Genomic DNA, 8,305 nt, shown 5'->3' on the forward strand with positions numbered 1-8,305 from the left:
TAGTGATGATGTCACTAGATGTGGGGCTGGGCTGAGGTCTCTGTGACGAGTGACGCCACGTCAACAAAACCCTTAATAGCCATGATGTCATCACAGTGCACCTGACCTCACTCACAAAAGGGGACCAAGTGTAGCGTTTTATTGTGAAACGCTGAATTTCTCACATCAGCCACTTTTCCATTGCCATGGTAGCGACTCCCTCCGTATCACAGTGCGAAGATGGTTGTCATAGCAACATTAAATGAAATTCGCATGACATCATCTTCACACAAAACACACGGCCATTTAACTGATTGAGAGACCAAAGACAACTGCTGTGATGACCCTCGCTAACGTGTTAGCTTCAGCTCGCCGGGAGCCTCGGTGTCAGAATCCCCAAACAAAATCCACACAACAGTTGAACGGAGTCGGAACCACGTGTTGGAAAAGTGGCTGTAGAAAAAGATTTATAAAACCTGATGGAGCGGTGACTGTCGTTTCATTTGTCTTTAGCATTTTCATGCTAGCAGTCATTTGCTAACTGATTATTCCTTTGACCCAAACCTATGTGAATATTTTGTTGAGAGGAATTAAATGTAGGATTTTTTGGGTTTTATCATCATTATTATTTGTTTTGCAGTTTTTATACTTCCTCTTGATACTTGAAGTCTGCAGTATTTATCCGACCACCAATGAATGATTTTACGTCTCTTCTGTTAGTTTCGGTGTGATTGAATGATTTTGGTTGATTTGGTAGAAAATTCTATAAAATCGTACGACTTTCAGAGTGAAAGTCTAAAAGGAGCAGCTCATTATTTTTGTAGCAGAAGTCAGATTCACTCACACACTGTTTTGTCACTGGTGTCCTGCACTGGTGTCCTGTCTCCCCCCCCCCGCTCCGGTGTAGTGCCTTCTTCAAGCCTGACATCTACAGGTCAGCTGACAAGCGTGTTGACGTCCATGTTAAATGCTGAATGCTGTATGTTTGTGTCATTAAACCTCCGAGTGATTGACACTTGTCTTGGTGTATTTTCTCCAACATATCAAAATATTTCTAGCTGCTGAGAGTTGGAGTCGCCATGGCAACTATGTGGTGTTCAGTTGATTACTGGCGACGTTGACGTAATGGAGGGAACCTCTGACAGTTCTTGTTTCCTTGTTGCGTCACGGTCGGCTCCTGCAAAAGGAGACGACTCAGAACATCAACCAGCGCTCGCACCAGAGGCGCTCGTGGTGACGTGTGTCTTGAACCCAGCAGTCCAAGTTCAGATGTTGGTTTCTGATAAAACAGCACCGCGTTCAAATGTCTTGTCCGGTCAATGTTCTATCAATGCACCTGGGGAACGTCCAGGAGGAACAGGCGCTTGATGACCTCTGGGACAGTTCTCCGCTGGCTCTCAAGGATCTTCACAAGATTTCTGGACTTGATTGTGAAGACAGCGTGTGGCGTCGCCTCAAATGTTAGAGGAACATTCCGGCACCTGGAGAGATCCTGCGCCTGTGCTCGCTCAGCTGAGGCTGCGGAACATTCCTGCATAGGAATGGGTTCTGCTGTGGTCCCTGAAATGTGGACCAGAGTGACCAAACACAGAGAACGTTGTTGAACTGCTAGCTGGTGTTGAAAGAGGAGATTTACGACCGTAGAATCGTCACAAACACGAGTGTTACAGATCAGTGTTGGAGAACGTTTGATGATAATTAACCAGATTGAGCCAACAGTCCATCTACGTCAGATACCGTTGTCATGGCAACACAGCAGGATGGAGCTGTAGGAACCAGGATCGTTGCAGTTCCAGGGACCCGGTGCTTTGGGACCAAAAGTCGTTGTCTGCACTTCTACCTCAGCCTGAAGTCCCAGGATGATTAAGATCATAATAAGTTAAGATAAGTTAAGTTATGATAAGTTAAGTTAAGATGAGATAAGTTAAGATGAGATGAGATAAAACCTTTAATCGTCCCACAGTGGGGAAATTGACATTGTTACAGCAGCAAGAAGAGGAAGAATATAAGAAGAAAAATATAAAGTATAGTGCAAATGTACAAAAAATAAGTGTGCAAATGTGTAAAAATATGTAATATATAAAAGTAATACACAAAGTAAAGGGAAGAAGTATGTACAGCAGTGGAGTATGTACAGTCTTAAATATATGTGTATGTAATTGTACAGTCTTAAATATATGTGTATGTAATTGTACAGTCTTAAATACATGTGTAATGATCATTATCATTATTAGTTGTAGTATTTCGTTGTTGTTTTGAGAAACCTTTATTGATCCAGGAAGGTCGTTGGGAGCCAGAGCTCTCATTCAGTGGTGCAACATCAGGAAAGCTGACAGCAACATCTTTAGAAATGGAAGCAGAAAAAGAAAAATTTAAATACATATAAACGTATTCCCAAAATACCATCTGCAGGAAGTCAGGAGAACGAATAACCTTTGGCATCCATGTGGTTGTTACCTAGCAACGGTGTTTTCATGTGGTCAGCACTGGTTGGTAGAGCACAGAGGTACAATAGTGAGTTTTCAATGTTCCAGGTGACTAATAAGAGTTCCCCGTAGTTGGACACATGTACTCACAGGTGACACGACGTGTGTGGCAGCAGTGCAGCCTTGAGACGCCGCTCTACAGACACAGCTGCCGTCATCTGAGAGGTTTGTTGTGACAGCTCACTGCTGTTGGCTCTCTTTGCTCTCCATCACACTGAAGAGGGACCAGGATGGAACTGAGAGGCTGGTGCCAGGACAAACCTGCAGAACCCTTGAGACACCAGACCATCTCAGACGCGGTACCAAGTATCCAGGCATGTGTGAAGCTGTCAGCGTTGACCAGCATCAGAGCCGTCTTCTTGCTTTGTCGTCCTCAGCTGGGTGCTGCTGCCATCATCCCACTGAGCAAGAAGTCCATTCACAGCCTGTTGGAAAATGTCCACTTATTCTGTTCGAGCGATTAAACCTGGTTTCTAAAGTACATCTAAACATGTAGACGAACAGGTCAGGATCGTGCAGGAGGAGTCGGTCCGTCCGTCCAGCATTTCAACTCCATGCTGACTCCGTTTAAGTTGCACCTTTTCTTGAACAGTTTTTTATTTAAATGTGAAAGCTCCGCCCCCTAGTGGTGCTTAACTTGGTTTGGTTTGGATGAAAACAAAGGTCGAAAGTCTGAGTGGCAGCAGGTGGCAGTGACACGCGTCCCCCTGAACACATCACCTCCTGCTGCTGCTGGGACTCTTATTTTCTTATTAAGCCCTGAAAATGTGAGTGATCCAGTGGCGACTGCTCCAAGACTGCAAGGGAAGCTCAGGTTCCTCTAAAATGTCACCAAAAAAAAAGTAAAAGTGGTGAAACACGTACTTCTGTGTGTACACGTCAGTGACTAAATACGCGCTAGAAAGCCTTCATCTTTTGTTCAGAATCAGCAACTTATCACAGGAAACCTGTGCCTTCTCGTTCGTCCCCGCAGCACCACAGCGCCTCACACAGTCGGACGCTCGGCGTCTCTGGGGGTCTATGGGGCAGTGGGCTGGCCCGGACACTCGGGATCTGCATGATGATTGGATGAGCTGTCTGAGGCGGAATCAGCGATCTTGAAGAACAAACACCCACTGGAGCATTTTCCAAGTTTTTCCTTCAGTTGTTCTGAACAGACTGAGACTTTAGCGAGTCCCTGGAAAAGACGCCTCGTCGACAAGGTCAGAGGTCATTATCTTGAAAAGGAAGGAAGGGTAGAATTTATATCTAAATAAACACATTTATGATGTAGGCCGGAAAAATGAGCTTCCCCTCCTTCAAGGACCAGCAGCCGCCACTGGAGTGATCCTTCTGACATACGTGATAGAAGAGCGCCATATCTTAACACACATAAAAAAACACTTACACTCATATGTTCATACATTCATACATATATACATACATACATACATACATGAACATATAGATACATAAAAATTCATAGAGCATCCACAAATATACACACGGACGAACGCACATCCAAACTTTTACACACATACATACATATATAAACATAAACATGTACACACATTCATATATAAAAATATACATAGATACATACACACAATCACACATACATGCAAACACTCATCACAAAATAACACATACAGACATAAATGCATATATACATACACATACACAAACATATATGTACACACATACAAACATACATCCAAACATATACATACATGCATACATACACAAATATGTACATACAAACAAAAACATACATTTATATACACATACACATATACATACAAAAGCACATATACATACATAAATACAAGCATACATACATACATGTAAACATACACACATACATACATACATAAATACATACACATATTCATACCTTCACATATACAGATAAACACATCCATAAGTACACACATAAACATAACAATACATACATAAACACAAACACATACATACGTACATAAATATATACACAAACAGACATACATAGATACATATACATACATCTAAGTGCATACATACACGTATATACAAACAGAGATACACTCATACATATATAAACACATACAAATCACATACAAACAAACACACATAAATACATATCAACCATACATACATACAGTACATACTCACATATGTAAACACATATCGTACTACATACATGCAAACAATCAAACACAAATACATTCACACACATACATACATAAAAATACATACGCACATACAAACACACGTACAGTCACGCATACATTTGTTCACACACATCCATAAAACTTCACAAACATACATATATATGCACATACATACATAAGGGCATAAATACAAATATATACAGACATAGATACACTCATACATACACATACACAGACATACAAACACACATGCATACATATTTATATACATGCATACAAACATTCACATACATAAATACAAACACATACATACACAAGCATAAACGTGTATACCTACAAACATCTATACACACACATACATACATACAAATTAGATATATAAATACACACAGACACACAGATACAGTATACTTACATACATGCGTATAAACATACATACAGGCGTAAACAACATACATACTAGCACATACGTACATACACAGATACAAACACAGATAAAACCAACACATACATACACACATACACAAATACATAAATTCACACATGCATACATGAAAATAAACATACATACATACATACACATAATCCATAAATAAACATGTGTAAATACACGGATGCAAACATACATCTATTCATACATACATACATACACACATACAAATATACATCTATACATATCCGTACAGATATACATACATACATACATACTCAAACACATACATAAATGTTAAAAACTTTACACTTTACTTTAACAAACTATACATAGATGCACACATTACCATACACTCATAAATACACAAATACATACATACATCCATACACATAAAAAATCATACATACACACATACAAATATTCACATACATACACATAAATTCAACAAAAACATTCACACATAAAAACACATATAGTTACACAACTACACATTTTCAAACAAACACACATACAGATACATACGCACATACATAAACATACATACACACATTAAAATATACATACATGCATACATACATACATACACACTTACATAAACATCATAAACACAAATTCACACATAAATACATACATATAAACACACACATACATACACACATCAAACATGAATATTTACATACAAACACAGAGACATACATGCCTATGTACAACCATATGTGCATACATGAAAACTTATACATAAAAATAGAAATATACAGATCTACATACATACAAAAAACATACTTACACAATATATACATACAGACATACATATATACACACAACAGTGCATAAACAAATACAGACATACATTCATACATAAAACTTACATCCACACATATATGTATAAATATGTATGTATGTGTTTGCATGTTTTTATGTGTGTATGGATGTGTTTATATGTTTATGTGTGTATGGATGTGTTTATATGTTTATGTGTGTATCATTTCCGTGTTTCCAACATTCTGCATTGTAAACTGTTTTCTTGTCTGTACCAACATCTCCTGCACGTCTGTCCCTCCTGGTGAGGGATCCTCCTCTGTTGCTCACCCTGAGGTTTCTCAGATTTTTCCCTGTTAAAACGGTTTTCTATGGAGTTTTTCCTCAGTTGATGTGAGGCTCTGAGGGCAGAGGATGTTGTTATGATGCCATGAAGCCTGGAGACAAACTGGTGGTGAAAACGGGCTCTGCAAATAAAATTGCCTTGCCTTGCCTTGCCTATCTGTGCATGTACGTGTATATGCATGTACATGTGTGTATGTATGTTCATTCATTCATACATTCATTGTCTTCCGCTTATTCCTTAATAGTAAGGGTCGCGGGGGGGCTGGAGCCTATCCCAACGTCTACGGCTGAGAGGTGGGGTTCACCCTGGACAGGTCGCCAGTCCATCGCAGGGCCAACATAGAGAAGCAAACAACCATTCACTCTCACATTCATACCTACGGTCAATTTAGGGTCTACAATAAGCCTCGTCAGTCTGTGGTGCAGTGGTCAGCACTGTGGCCTCACAGCAAGAATGTTCCGGGTTTGAGTCCCCGCTCGAGCGCAGGATCTTTCTGTGTGAGTCTGCATGTTCTCCCCGTGCCTGCGTGGGTTCTCTCCGGTTCTCCGCTTCTTCCCACCATCCAAAGACATCACGACGACGAGGCTGATTGAATACTCTAAATTGATTGTAGGTATGAATGTGAGTGTGAATGGTTGTTCGTCTCTGTATGTTGGCCCTGCGATGGACTGGCGATCTGTCCAGGGTGAACCCTGCCTCTCGCCCATTGGCACTGGGATAGGCTCCAGCCCCCCCCCCCCCCTCCGCGACCCTTGTAGGAATAAGCGGAAGACAATGTATGTATGTATGTATGTGTTAATGTAGGCATGTGTGTATGCATTTGTAGGTATGTGTGTCTGTATGTATGCATATGTGTGTATGCATGTGTATTTATATTTGTATGTATGTATGTGTTAATGTAGGCATGTGTGTATGCATTTGTAGGTATGTGTGTCTGTATGTATGCATATGTGTGTATGCATGTGTATTTATATTTGTATGTATGTATGTGTGTATACATGTATGTGTTATGAATGTATATACATATGTATGTATATATATGGTTGGATGGATTTGTGTATGTTTGGGTGTATGTGTGCATGTTTGAAATTATGTATGTATCTATGTATATGTACATTTATGTTTGTATATGTGTTTGTGTGAGTGAATGTATGTGCACACATGTGTCACATGCACACGTTTGTCTGCATGTGAGTATATATGAGAATTTATGTATGTATTTGTGTATGTATGTATGTGTGCATGTATGTATTTATATGTGTATCTATGTATGTGTGCATGTATTTACGTGTGTATCTATGTTTGTATGTGTGGATGCATGTATGTGTGCATGTACATGTGTATGTATGTATTTATATGGGTATGCATGTATGTATGTTTGTATCTGTGTGTATGCATGTATGTATGTATATATGTGTGTATGTATATATGTATGTGTGAATGTATGAATGTTTGTATGTTTATATGTGTATATGTATGTGTGTGTGTGTGTGTGCGTATACCTATGTATGTTTGCATGTCAGAATCAGGCTGAGTTTTTTTGGCCAAGCATGTTCACAACATACTAGGAATTTGACTCTGGCAGTTGGTGTCACTCATGGAATGAGCAGAAGAAACATAAAAATAACATAAACATAAATAATACAAAAAATATACAACAGAAATTATATACACCTGTGCAAAGAAGATAATATGTACAAAATATGATCAGTGCCAAAACACAGTTGGTGCCAGGTACACAATGTAGTGCAGACTTGAGTGAGTGTCCAGTTCAACATGAGTGTGTGACCACTCAACAGGGCAGCAGGTTAACAGATCAGCTGTTTAAGAGAGACATGGCAGTGGGGAAGAAACTGTTGTTATGTCTTTATTTTGAAATGTCTTTATGTATCTGTGTATATGTGGATGTGTGTACAGATGTATGTGTTAATGTCGGCATGTATGTATGCATTTGTATGTATGTGTGTCTATGTATGTATGTGTTCATGTATGTATATATGTGTGTATGTATGGACGGATGAATGGATGTTTGTATGCTTGGCTGTAAGTTTGCATTTTTGTGTGTATTTATTTGTGTGTGTATGTACGTGTGTATGTGTGCATGTGTGAATATGGATGTAAATATGGATGTATGTAAGTGTGTATGTATGTATATATGTATTTTTGTACGTTT

This window comes from Aulostomus chinensis, chromosome 23, assembly GCF_037954235.1.
Source record: "Aulostomus chinensis isolate RoL2024-O1b breed Wild chromosome 23, RoL_Achi_v1.0, whole genome shotgun sequence".
NCBI classification, from domain to species: domain Eukaryota; kingdom Metazoa; phylum Chordata; class Actinopteri; order Syngnathiformes; family Aulostomidae; genus Aulostomus; species Aulostomus chinensis.